Genomic DNA, 14334 nt, shown 5'->3' on the forward strand with positions numbered 1-14334 from the left:
TTCCCTCTAAATTGGAAATGACACCCCTCATTCACTTCCACCGAGAAAGAAGAGAATGCCTAAGGAGTCAAGTTCAAAATGCTGTGTATTAGCATGTGTGAAGGCTTCCCCATCTGCCCCCGAATGCCTACATAATTCTGGGGACCAAGGCAGATTCTAGGAAGCCGCCCGTGAATGAGGGGGTGAATCTCCCTTCCAAGAGCCTTTATTATTTGGGTCACTAATGTAAAACCCTATTACCCTTGCAAAAGCCTTTAACGCCCTCATTTCCACACTCCTGGCCTCTTCTAAACCAAGCCCACCCACTGCATTCTCCCCGCAAGGTGCCGGCTCTCTGAAACCTTTGCCTCCCTTTGTAATTATACATACACAGCAGGGACTATATGGTGAGTGCTCCTGAATGTTGATGGAGGTGGGTGTCATTGAAAGGGACCCTTTTAGGCAGCCAGATCTGGCAGGTTAGTTTTGTTTATTAGAGACACAGCGGGAGAGAGAGAGGTGTGACTCCAGAACCGGCTCTTTTTTTTTCCCCCCTTTTTTTGTTGTTGTTGTTGTTGTCCTTGCTGTTTGGGGGAGGAGGTTTTGGGTGGGGGCGGGGTGGGGTGAGGGGTGGGGCTTCTGTTTTTAAAATGGGGTCTCATATAACCCAAGATTGAACGGCACGTTTAGCGAGGACAGCCTCGAACTCCTGATCCTCTTGCCATCACCCAAATTCTAGAAGTACGGGTCTCAGGTCTCTGCCACCACATCTGGCTTCCAGAATCTCCTTCAGAACCTCACATAAAGGACGCTTAGACCTGTCTGCCTGAACTCTCGCAAGTAGCAGGAGGACTATGAAAATGGGTCAAGATGGCCCAGTGAGTGTGGACGAATGTCCTCTCTCTTCACTCTGTTTAAAAGATAAGATGTTTCAGAAAAGAGGGAACAGGGAGAAGATGACCTGGTTACTCTACATGCCTCTGAGCAAACCGTTTATCTTCCTTGGACCTTAATCTCTAATCTCCTGCTCTTAATGCAAACCAGCAATTACTGAAATTACCAGCAAGTCTGAATCTGAAGGTTAGAAGAATGGTAAAAGTCAGCAAGTATTTATTGGTACCTTCATTGGCAGGTAGAGAGATAAAAGACAGTTCGTGGAGAAAAATTACCTAATAGCCATTCTTGGTGGACTCGCTGAGAAGCCATTCCTCTTAGAAATAAACACTGAAGCACTCCAAGATTCCAAGGGACCCACACGAATGAAAGGAATCCTTGGCAGGCTTTGTCCCCGTCTTGAGACCCCAACGTGGTGGATCAGGATGACAGCTTCCTGGATCTCACCTACGCCAGGAGGGAAGGAGACACACCCCTAACAGGGATGGTGTAAGTCTTACAAAGAGAATCTGGTTTATAAATAAGAAGATGGATGGAGGTTGCTTCAATTTGTTCCTTTTTTTTTTCTTTGCTAAATGAAATGAATAAAAATAGCACACAGGTACACAAATCCAGGGAGGACTTAATCCATGACTGGTTAGAAGACCAAAAACCTCACCCAGCCTCCAGGTTTCTCATAGGACCATCTTATTGGGTCCTAACCTCCCCTGCCTAGGTAAAGTTATAGTCCCTTGTACATACTTAACTCTTCAGCATTCCTGGAGCTGGGGTAAGAAGTCTGGGAGTTCAAAGCCAGCCTGGACTATATACCACAAGACCCTGTCCCAACAACACGAAATGCAGCCCTGTGAATTTTGCTTAAGAAATAATTTTAAAATCCCTGGGAACAGGCTGGCCAGATGGCTCAGCTGTTAAGGGTGCTTGTTGCCATGTCTGATTACCTCAGTTCAGTCTCCAAGACTCGTGCACATGGTGGCAGGACAGAATGGATTCCTGCAAGTTGTCCTCTGACAGCCACATGCATTTATTGGCTCATGGGTTACACATACACATATACTCAATTTTTTTTTTTTTAAAAAAAATTGAACATTAATTGACTGCTCATTTTTTAAAAGCTGGAGAAAAGAGGAGGTGGAAGATGAGGGAGTGTTGTATGGGAAAAAGAAGACAGAGGAGGAAGAGGAGAAAAGAAAACTGACATTCTGTATTGCACACAAAAAAAGTAACATATGAAAATAGTCCAGATTTAAGATTTAATTGCGAAAAGTAAAATTATCAAAGAAGACAGATTCATAGGAAATACACTTCATTAAATATGAAGGTGTGGGACTCTCACAAAATATGAGACTTGAAGGAAGGTCAAATGATAGAAACTCATGTAGCATCCTGATCTACCTGGGGTTCTGGGGAGCTGAGGGAAGGAACCCGGGCTGGTAAAGCTGTCTCACTGTCTTCGCAGACCGATAAAGTCTCAGGTGTTATTAATGCTGTCTGGAAGTGGCCCCCAGAGTAGGTCACGGAGAGTCTACCTTGGCTGGGTGTCATAGAGTTAATCTTGCCTGGGAGATAAGAGCAGATTCAGAACAACTGAGTTTCCCTTTGGAGGACGTCTTTATGTGTAGATAAGGGGTGCACAGAACAAGCTACGCCTACACTTGTAATTTACTGTTTGATGACCCGTGAATTCATCAGCACTCAAAAATGTCATATTTGGGATGGCACTTCCTGAGTGCCCTCAGAGGCAAAGATTATATTCCCTGTGCATGAAGGGCTCCCATAAACTGAATGGGGGGTGGGGGAGAACAGCCAGAGAGAAATCTGGTTCCAGGATGTGAAAAGGTAATTTGCCAAATAGGAAATGAAAACTGAGCACAACCGTGAGATGATGCAAAAGTTCACCGGAGTCCAGATAATGCAAATTAAATCTCAAGGAGATTAACATTTTGGGTCTTTGCATATTGCTTCAAAGTGGTGGTGAGGCTGAAGAGTGGGAACCCGGTAAGAGATAATAAAGAAAGCAAGAGCTGTTGAGATGGCTCAGTGGGTAAATGTACCTGCTGCCAAGCTTGGGAACCTGAGTCTGATCCCTGGGTCCTACACTGCGGAAGGAGAAACTTAGCTACTTAAAGTTGTCCCATGATCTGGACCCATCCCTAACAAAATAAATTAAAAAAACATAATGCAAAATAATTTCTAAAGAGACTGAGGATGGTAGAACATAGCTGTGACATCAGCACCTGAGAGGGAGTGTCTGGAGGATTCTCAAGTTTAGGCTTAATGTGGGGTCTATGGGTAGATCCTGTCCCCCAAACAAAAACAAAACAAAACAAAACTGAGACTGGGTTTGGTGACAAACACTTTTAATCCCAACACTCAGCGTTGGGGAGACAGAGGTTCGTAGATCTCTGTAAGTTCGAGGCGTCTGGTCTATAGACTGAGACATGACCCTACCAGAGAGAGACATTAAGACTTCTCACCAAGAATATGCACTGCCCGAGGCTGTCAACAGTAAAAACACTGTAAGACTTCTCAGTGCCTGTCAACAAGCTGGGTATATTGCCTATAACCCTAGCACTAGAAAGGCTGGGTCCAAAGAAATGCAAATTTGATGCTTAGGTGAGTTGAAGGCTAGCCTGGGTGGTGTGGCAAAATCCTGTCTTAAAACAAAGACCACCACCACCACCACCACCACCACCCCACTACCACCACCACAAGTGCATGCACCAGGGCCAGAAAGATGTCTTATTGGGTAAAGGCACTTTCGACAATCCTAGCAACCTGAGTTCAATTCCTTGGGACCTACATGGTGGAAGGTGAGAACCAACTCCCAGGTATTGTCCTCTGACTTCTTCAAGGCGTGCTGGAGCATGAGTATGACACCCCTCCCCTCCATTAATTATGATATTTTCTCAGGGCCAGCAATATGTGATACAGTACTCTTTTAACAATGCTGGCCAGAGCTAGCAAGCTACACTTCCTAGCAAGCCACACAGATGTGGGGATAAACAGCAGCTACCCTACACTGCACTGTGCTGCCAGGCTGTGATGTTTGCTAGATTTCAATTTACATTTATTTGTTTTTAAGTATGTATATATCTATACATCATGCCCATATTTCTTTTTTTTTTTTTTTTTGATGTTGGGAATTGGACCCAAGGGTCTTCTTCATGCGAAGTCAATATATGCTCCATTACTGAGTTACTCTCTACCAAGGTTAAGGGCTTTAAATACACTTAAAAAAAAAAAAAAAACTTGTAATGGATTTGTTGGAATACGCACTACCTAAATCAAAAAGCATGGGTAGGGGCTGGAGAGATGGCTCAGCAAGTTAAGACCACTAAGCGGCTCCTCTAGAGGAGCTGGGTTTGACTCCTAGTACTCATACGGCAGCTTACAATTGCCTTTAATTCCAGTTCCAGGGAATCCTATGTAAATAATAATGAGTATTATTGTTAATTAAAAAGAAGCAAGTATAATATGCCGACCAATTTAATATAGTCACTAAAAAGAAAACATGCTACCCATACTGTCAGCATTGACTTTGAAACTGTCTATGAGTAGAGAAGAAAATAAGCAAGACCAGTAAGATGGCTCAGTGGATAGAGGCAATTGCCACCCAGTGAGTTTGATCTTCAGGATCCAGATGGTGGAAAGAGAGAAACAATTCCTACAAGTTGTCCTCTGACCTCCATAAGCATACCAGGGCACACACAGACCCCCTGCCACACACCCACCATAGATGAATGAAATTAAAAGTAAAAAGGCAAGGAGCAAGGCCATGGCTTCATGTGTCTGGCCCTTGAAATATACATGTATTTATATCTAACTATAATACCTGTGATGCTTAGATTAATTATCGACTTGACACCACCCAGACTCGTCTGGGAAGAGAGTGGCCATGGGAGGTTGTCTAGATGGGGTTGGCCCGCGGGCACGTCTGTGAGCGATTGCTCTAATTGATGTGGGGAGACCTGGCACACTGTGGGTGGCACCATCCCCTAAGCAGGGGTTCCTTGTCTACATAAGAGTAGAGAGGGTGAGCTGAGTGGTAGGTGCTCATGCATTCATTCTCTCTCTGCCCTTGACTGTGGAAGGACCAGCCGTGTGACCTTCTTGCTGTCCTTGACTTCCCTGCTGTGTTGGGCTGTAACATGGGATTGTGAGCTAAAATAAATCCTTTCTCCCCTAAGTTGCTGTGTGTGGGGTTTTTTCGTTTTGTTTTATTTTTGAATAGAATAAAAATCAAGCTGATGTGTGTGTGTGTGTGTGTGTGGTGAGGGGGGTAGGGGTGGTTTCTCTTGATGTAATCGTTTCACAATGATGGGGTTAATAGTAAATTTAAGAGTTTTAAAATATTTAGTTATGTGTATGTCTTTGTCTGTGGGTTTATGTTACTTGATGGGGGTGTGGGGAACTGAGCCTGGATACTTTTCAAGAGCAAAATGCATCTTAACCCTTGAGCCATCTCTTCCCAGCCCCTGTCAGTTTAATTTTTTTTTTTAAATTTACTTGCATAGTTAATCATTATGGGAAGCAAAGGATCCCTTTGCAAAGCTTCAACTCACCCTTGAATCTATTTTTCTCACCCAGATTTTTTTTTTTTTTTTGTTATTCTTTCTGACCACCTGCCACTGAACTCAACGTTGAGGGTTCAGAGAAACTGAGATGAGGCAAATTTGATGGTGGTTGACTTTGCCTCAACAAGCTAAGCACAGCTGAGTAAAGTATATAATGTTAGAGTGTGGTGGTTTGGCCCCCATAGACTCATGTGTTTGAATGCTTGACCCATAGGGAGTGGCACTATTAGGAGGTGTGGCCTTGTTGGAGGAAGTGTGTCACTGTGGAAGTGGGCTTTGAGGTCTCATATGCTCAAGCTATGCCCAGTGTGGCACACAGTCTCTTTTTGCTGCCTGTGGATCAAGATGGAGACCCTTAGCTACCTCTCCAGCACCATGTCAGCCTGCATGCCTCCATGTTTTCCCATGATGATAATGAGCTGAACCTCTGAAACTGCAAGCCAGCCCCAATTAATGTTTTCCTTTATAAGTGTTGCCGTGGTCATAGTGTCTCTTCACAGCAACAGGAACCATAGCTAAGACATTGAGGTATCCCAAACTAGGTGCATATTCTTTGTTATTGGAGGCTGGAGGCAAATTTCAAAGCCATCATTGAGAGAGTTTACCCCCGGGGTGGTGGCAGAGGTGGTGGTGAGGTGCTGTATTGGTAACAGCATCTTTAACACTGGTTCTAACCAGAGATATTAAGGCAGCCCTAACCAGCAAGATTTGGCTACCTGTCCTCAAAAGGTCAATGACACAGCCTAGTAATAGTGAAAAGCGGAGAGAAGAGGTGTATCCAACGTGATCACATTGGGAAGAGGAACAGATAAAGAGGTCCAGTGTCCCCCCAAACCTCCCAGTTCATCTTTGAGATCCTGACAGGTTTAGGATAGAATGGTACGAAAGTGGTATTTGTGGCTAAGAGTCCTAGCCAATGTGTTTCAACTCATCATTGATCCATCACTGTCTCAGTTCCAGTTTCTCTTACAAGGTGGCCTAACAATTTGTAAGACCTATGTGGGATCTGTGAAACCACTGCCTTGAAGATAAGCCCCTTCTCTGGCTTGAGCCAGGGCCGGAGGCTTTTCCTTCGCCTAACTTAACACTGCTGGGGAAATTCCAGCTTCTTAAGAAGAGACACAAGACATCGGGTTGAGGAGAGGACACCCTAAAGTGTGGCATTTGGCTTGCTGAGCAATTTGCACTAAGAAACAAGGTCTTTGTGATTTTTTTCCCCCTGCCCTCCAAGCTTACTCTGAATTTCCTTTACCTACCTTAAGCAAGATCCTTCTGGGTGAATCCAACTGTCTGGGACTCCTCTCCTGGACAGTCGTCATGAGGGAGACTGGGTTACATAGCAGGGGGTGCAGGCCATATCCACCCCATCACGGTCATAGGCTCTCTCTCACCTCTTCATCGGGCCCATCTATCCTCCTGTTCCCCAAATCCATAGTTTATTCTCTACCAAGTTGTTGACTTCCTCTCTCCAGGAGGAAGAGCCTGTAAGCTTCAGAATGTCTCTGGGTTGATGGACGTTCATATTTCCATCTTGTGATTCTCCCAAGCACACATCAAACTGCAAGCCTATTATTTCCTTGAATTGAACTAGTATAAGTTTATTTCCTAGACCCTAGTCAACCAGCCTTCAGAAGAGACACCATGACCACGGCAAAATTTATAAAGGAAAACATATATCAAAAGGAATTATAATATAATAATAATAAAAAAAAAAACACCAACAAAACCCCTCCAGCCCTATCTTCATTCAATACTACCAGTTAACTAATTTAAAAGTGGGCGGGAGAGTCTGTGTACTCAGGGCTATCCATTTCTGAATGGCAGCTTCAAGAGACGCCCCCACTCCCACCCCCACACATAGTGAAGCCTCCTCTCAACCTCAGAACATTCCAGACACTTGGGACGAAGGCAGAGACAAGGGAAGCAACTATTTATTATGCACTGTGGAAAGCTAAGCGGATGGACGGCAATTTTGTTGGAGGGCGGGGATTTCTCTAACCCCATTTCCCCGAAGCTAAAAGACGTCCCTAGAAACGGGCGGCTTTTGGGGGAGGGGATGGGGGTGCGGAGTGGCCCTGCAAGCTCTATGTATGTGTGGAGGGCCTCAGGCATCCCCTTGGTGGACCGCCAGAAAGGTTTATGCTCTGGGTACTGGTCTCACCTGGAGACCCAAGAGGGCTACAAGGAATTCTGGTTCCAGATCTGGCCTTCCTGGCTTTTTCCGGAAATCTCCTGGGAGGGCAGCACTCCTCTGCCCGTGTTCCTTATGGGATACTTTCCCTGGTGCCTTTGCAGGATCTCAGCCGGTCCAGCCTAGCCTGCTACTGTTTTCCGAACTTCCTGCTGATTTCACTCCTCACCCCGCCCCCCAAGGCTGACTCTAGCCCCCTTCACGGAAGAGATGACCCCGGCGGCGCTCAGAGGACACTGGGTGGAATCGTTAGAACCTGCCTGGGAACCTTTCAGTGGTATTCTGAGTCTCGATCGTGATGGATGATAAGTATCAGGGACTCCATCAGTTCATTTCCAGAGACTGCTGCTTCTGGCCCAGGAACCTCTTCTCCTTCTCTGCTTGTTCAAATTCTTTCCTCAGAGCTCAGCCTCAGGCTCTTCTAGAAGTGATGTGGGCGCCTTCTCCAGACTCGCTGTCTCTTCTCCCATATCTAAATCTTTTTTTTTTTTTTTTTTTTTTGAGACAAGGTTTCTCTGTGTAGCTTTACTCACTCTGTAAACCAGGCTGTCCTCGAACTCACAGAGATTTGCCTGGCTCTGCCTCGCGAGTGCTGGCATTAAAGGGGTGCGCCACCACTGTCCGGTCCATATCTAAATCTTCTGTTGCCTTTGTCATTGGGTTCATGACTATGTAGCTCCCTTCACAGGACCTGCAGTTCTGAGGCCAGGAGCCCTCTACCTCCTGCCTTTGTGACCTTCCACCACAACCACCCAAGCCAAGGGTGGGTGGGAAGAACCCAGACCTGGGATCCTGGATCATCACAATGGACTTTTGTGTTATTTATTTATCTGCTTTTGGTAGTAGGGCTGGAATTGAGGGCCTTGCGCATGTCAGATGCTGGGCAAGACTTCCACCACTGAGGCCTCCTGTTTTCATTTTTCAGTTAGTAACTAGCATGGATCAAACCCCCTGATGTGTCTAGGCTAGGGACTCAGCAAAGGGTTGGCTGCCCCCCTCCTTTCCACCCTCGTCCTCCAGCAGCGTCACCAAGAAGCTTGTCCCAGAACTCAGCCATGACTGCAATGATCCTTCTGCATTGGTTCTGTTTTAGAGGTACTGGTTAGGAATCCTTCCTCCTGCCAGGACCTCTCCTGGGCTGCATTTCTTCTTCTTAGCCCCAGGTAACCTTAGACCGGATATAAGGAATACAAAAGTTAAGCTGGAAACACAAGCAGGAGACCACAGGGGCCGGGACTAGAGTTCTTCAAGCCTAGACTGGGGTCTTCTTTTTCGAAAAATCATGCATGAGTCATTTCACATCTCTTGGCCTTGGTTTCCTGGTTCGTCGGTGGGAAACATGACCCCCCACCCCCACCCCAACCCCTGCATGCTTTCATACCACAGAGGGGAGTCGGAATTCCTGAGCTGAAGGTACTTGTCCATTTTGGGTTTCCATAACCAAACACTTGAAACTGAGTACCTTATGTAGTAAAGAACTTAGTTTCACGCATCGTTTTCTCCCAGGATGGAAGGGTCACATCCGTTGATACCTTTCCTGCTGGTAAAAATCCTGAGGAAGTGAAAGACGTCATGAGCTACGAGACAAGGAGTGAGTGGCCAGGTAACCCAGTAAAATGAATTTTTTTATGGCAGACATACTCTTGAGAGGATCTATTAGCCCACTAATCCATTAACCCATCAATAGACCAACCATTCTTGAGGCCAGAACCCTAATCACCACTTAAGAATCCCATATGGTTTTCTTCTTAATAGCTCATAACTGGGGTTAAACTTCAACGTGAGCCTGATGGTTGAATGTTTCCTAAAGGCCGATGTGTTGAAGATATGATCTGTCGGGTGTCACTGCTGAAAAATGTAAGGGGATAAGACCTCTTAGGAGGTCCTTGGGTCACTTCAAAGGAGGCGTTGGACCCCTGGACCTATTTTCTTTTTCTCCCTATCTATGAGGTGGACCGTGATACATGTTAGCCATCGTTTTTCTGGCATCTCCACCGTCTAAAAGCGGTGTCCACAGGACCACCACTGCCGCCTCTAACGCCATGAGCCAAAATAAACCTTTCTCTATTTAAAGTTGACTGTCTCTGGCATTTTCTTATGTGACAGAAATCGGACAGCAACCTTGGGGCTGAGAAGTTAGAGCTGTTAGTGACAGCACCACCTGTGGTGTGGAGGAATGGGTTTATCAGGAGAGTTTGCAGACGCTTGGAGGACCCGCGGGAGAGGAAGTCGAGGCTAGTCTAGCCGAGTGAGTCTGGTGGTTGATTTCAGCTGGGATTTATTGGTTACATTTCTGTTGCTGTGATGAAGCACCATGACCAAGACAACATATTGAAGAAAGAGTTTATGGGGCTTATCGTTCCAGAGGGCCAGGGGTCCATCATGGAAGGAGACATGGCGGCTAGCAGCACTGCAGCAGGCATAGTGCTAAGGGCAGGAAGTTGATCTGATCTTCAAACCCAAGCAAGGAGCAGAGAAGGCCAACGGGAAGGCAGCCTGAGGCTTTCAACTCTCAAAGGCTACTTCTGTTAGGGTCTGCAGATCACCCCACGAAGACCACCACTCACATAAGCAATCAACAAGAGCATTTATTTCCAGCATGCTGGGGTCAACCACACATCGAACTGGCGGCACCCCCCAAGAGAAGCTTGGGGAATTCCAGTTAAGTCATCTCCAACAGACGTGATTGGCTGAGCAAGTAGCAATTACACTAGTATGTTTCTGATGGACTGGGGCAAGTCTGGACAGGCCTTAAGTTGCGGGGGAGGGGTTTAACAGGATTTGTACTGTGGAGGATGGCTGTGCCTGGTGCTATCTCCTTTGCCCCCTGCTGTGTGTGTGTGTTGGGGGGGGGGTGTTGTTGATTGACTGCCTTTTGTCTTTTTTCCAGGGAAGCCTCGTAGGCTTTATCAGGGAACAGAAACTGAAACTTAAAACAGAAACTGAGCTGGGCAGTGGTGGCACATGACTTTCATCCCAGCACCTGGGAGGCAGAGCCAGGCGGATCTCTGTGAGTTCAAGGCCAGCCTGGTCTATAGAGTGAGATCCAGGACAGGCACCAAAACAATACAGAGAAACCCTGTCTGGGGATGGGGGTGGGGGGAACCAGAAACTGAAACTTAAAGCAGAAATTGAAATTTAAGCCTAGTAGTGGCTGGGGCTTCTCACGTCCTATGTCAAGACCATGCCTCCTAAACCTCTTCAAATAGTGTCACCAATGGGAGACCAAGTCATTTAAATTTATGAGCCTGTGGGGGACATTCTTATTCCAACCACTGAAGAGTTCATGGGAGTGTGGACAGTAAAGGCTGTGCTGATGAGGTTTTAGAGGGAATTACAGACTTTACTAGGGACTGGAATGAAGCTCATCCTTGTTACAATGTGGCAAAGAATTTGAAGGCCAGCCACCCATGCCCCAAGACTTTGCTGGAGGCCAAATTTAAAGTCCTGCCAATTCATTTTCAGGCAGAGGATCTTTCAAGAAAACCAAACGTGGATGTTACAGACGTAATTGCTAACCGCCTTTAGTCAGGTCCAAAGAGCATCAAAAGCAGAAAGATTTGAGACAGACTCAGTGCAGTCGTGTGTGTTATGGTTACGGTTGCTAATGAAAAGAAGTCATGTGCTTTGCACTGGGCCAATAGGAGCAGTGCTTGAGTAGCATGTCAGAAATCATATATATGTGGTTTGGAGACAGCCGACGATAGCCACCTCCACTGGACCAGGGTGCAGACCTGCCCCCGCACCCCCTGCCCCCTTGGCCCTGGCCTTTGGCATGGCCCCCATCCCCCTTTCCCGGCTTGCAGCTTCATCATTCTCTAGTGGGCTCTAACCACAACCTCCTCCCTGGCCCACTCCTGAGCCCTGCAGCCCATGCAGTCCTGGCTCTGGGATGGATGGACACCATGACCAGCCTCGGAACAAACAGCCCATGGGCCTGGAGGGGCTGCAGATAGGGGCCAGCCAATCAGGAGAGGGCAGGTCCTGTGTGCTCTCACCCCCTCTTAAGACATGCCTGACTTGTCGGGACTTAACCCTGACATGCCCGAAGATGCCACAACCAAGCAAATTTAACTGCTGCTTGCTTAGCCAGTCATGTTCAGGATGACTTCATCCCTCCCCCCACCCACCCACCCCCATTCCTGGCTGCCTATAAAAGGAGCCTGTGAGCTCCGTTTGGGGTCGCAGCCATTTGGTTGTCCTGGCTGGCAGACCCCTGCATGCTGGAATAAACAACACTCTTGTTGTTTGCATATGCGAGTGGTGGTCTCTGTTTTGGAAGGTTTTCTGTGGACCCCAGCTGTTTGAGTGAGAATGGCCCTATAGACTAAGTGTTTGGATGCTTGGTTCACCTCCTGGTGGAACTGTGTGACGAATAGGCAGTGTGGCCTTGTTGGAGGAGCTGTATCATTCGGGGTGGGCTTTGAGATTTCAAAAGCCCATAGTATTCCAGGTTAGCGCTCTCCCCCGCCCCCACCCCACCCTCCCCCATACTTGTGAATTGCAGGTAAGCTCTCAGTTGCTGCTCCAGTGCTTTGCCGGCCTACCTGCTGCTAGCCATGGGTCAAGAACTCTAACCCTCCGGAACTGTGAGTCCCTAATTAAATGGCTCTAACCGCCGCCACATACCTTCCCTATCCACGATGGACTGGATGCTTTAGAACCGTAAGCCAAAGCCAGTCCTTTTCCCCTCAAGTAGCTTCTTTTCTGGTCACAACAATGAGAAAAGTGAGTCATACAGGAAGTTGGTGCTGACAAGTGAGGCTGGGACTGTGATAAACCTATGCTGCTCATGGGCCTTTGGTCTATAGGGGGAGTGTGGCGTTTAGAGACATGAACTAGAGAAGCTACAGAATACTTGCTGTAAATAGAGCGTAAGGAGTCACCGTAGTGAGAGCTCCAAAGACTGAAATGCCAAGAGGAAGGCAGGGCGTAGCCGCTCAACTCATGAGGTTTCAGGGGGCAACCAGAACCCTACTGTGGACAAATGGACTATAACAGATCATTGGTGTTATATTCTAGCAAAGACTACGGCTTCACTCTGTCTGTGTCCTGAGAACTTGAAGGAGAAGGGTTAAAAAAAAACAAAAAACAGTGGACTCAATTTTTTTGGAGTAGGACGTTTTATTACAGCATGACGTTTTGGCTGTGGCATGGTTACTCCTTGCCAGTCTTTCTCAATTCTGCAACAGAGGAGAGCAGGAAGACAAGAAAACGGTGCGATTTGGTGAGGGAAGGAGTGTGAGCAAGTGTAAGACTACAGAGGAGAAGGGAGCAGACAAAGCAGCTGTCTGTTGAAGAGATTAATAACATCTTTTTTTTTTTTTTTCAGGCTTAATTCACTGTATTTTTCTTGTCTCAAAACCCTTATGTGGTGGCCACAGCTGGAGCCTGGGTCCTCTGAACAGAGACTCTGGTGTGGGTTTTCACAGGATGGTCAGTGAATTCCTGATAAGGAGACACTTTGGTGTACACAGTCTCTTTCCAGAGGTCGGGGTCAGGTAGCTGTAGGTCTTGGAGATGGCATCAAAGGTGGCCTTGGCAAAGGTGCCCAGGGTGGCAGGGCAGCCCCTGGCTGATGGGTAGCAGTCATCAATACCGGCCATCATCAGTAGCTTCTTGGGCACAGGAGCAGAGACGACGCCAGTGCCTCTGGGGGCAGGGATGAGACGCACCAACACAGAGCCACAGCGGCCTGTCACTTTGCACGGGAAAGTGTGGGGCTTGCCAATCTTGTTCCCCCAGTAGCCTCTCCACACAGGGACAATGGAAAGCTTGGCCCCTCGATGGCAGTGGCTACCTCTTTGGAGCACTTGACACCAAGACCAACATGATCACTGCAGTCCCCACTGCGACAAAAGCCTTGAACTTGGTCCGCTGGCCAGCCCGAGTCTGCTTCTGCACTGGCATAATCTTTAGAATCTCATCCTTTAGGCATGCGCTCAGGAAAACGTTTATAATCTCAGATTCCTTAATGGACAGGGAGAACAGGTAGATCTCCTCCAGGGACTTGATCTTCATGTCCTTAACCAGGCGGCCCAGCTTGGTGACAGGGGCCCACTCCTTGTCTTCAACTTTACCTCCACAACTGTGGCCCCTAAGACCACAGCTGAATCCTCCTCGGAAGCCGCCACGGCCTCCTAATCCCGGGCCCCGGGTCCTCCCTGCCCTCCCGCTGTACCGGCAGCGCCATCTGCCATCTTAAGCTCTTTCCTGCACAACAGGACAGGTGCCCTGGGACCAAGACGCTACCTGCTGATGCTCTAACTTGGAAAAATATACATTTGAAAGGAGAGAGCCAAAGCTGAGAATGAATGCTACCATAGGGCTTCTCTGTTCAAAAACAACCACCCAGGAAAACGATGTGGAGGGCTAGCCACTTTGACCTTTACAACCACGGTCCAGTAGATCAGGGCCCACCTTGAACTTGCAGCAGAGCTTGGCAAGGTCTTCCAAAGGCGTTGTTTTTGAGGCACTGATGATCCAAAAGGGAGGGGGTCCAGAAAGCCACCGAAAGACAGGCATGGCCGGATCCAGAGGCCATTGTGTGAAGACGGGAAAGTGAAGCCTAGACAGTAAAGGAGAGATAGAGATGGGGGAGACGCGGGAATTCTGGGAAAATAACGTGTCCTCTCTCATTCCATGTATCATACATAGGTGCCTACTATCAGATCCAGGGCCCACTCTTGGATA

The 14334-nt window shown here is 47.4% G+C and overlaps 1 pseudogene; it reads right to left on the reverse strand.

Annotated features, from left to right (window-relative positions):
• Window positions 1-12999: 12999 nt before the first annotated feature.
• LOC114692036 lies at window positions 13000-13841 on the reverse strand (annotated as a pseudogene).
• Window positions 13842-14334: the final 493 nt, after the last annotated feature.

This window comes from Peromyscus leucopus, chromosome 22 (genome assembly GCF_004664715.2).
Source record: "Peromyscus leucopus breed LL Stock chromosome 22, UCI_PerLeu_2.1, whole genome shotgun sequence".
Lineage (NCBI taxonomy): Eukaryota > Metazoa > Chordata > Mammalia > Rodentia > Cricetidae > Peromyscus > Peromyscus leucopus.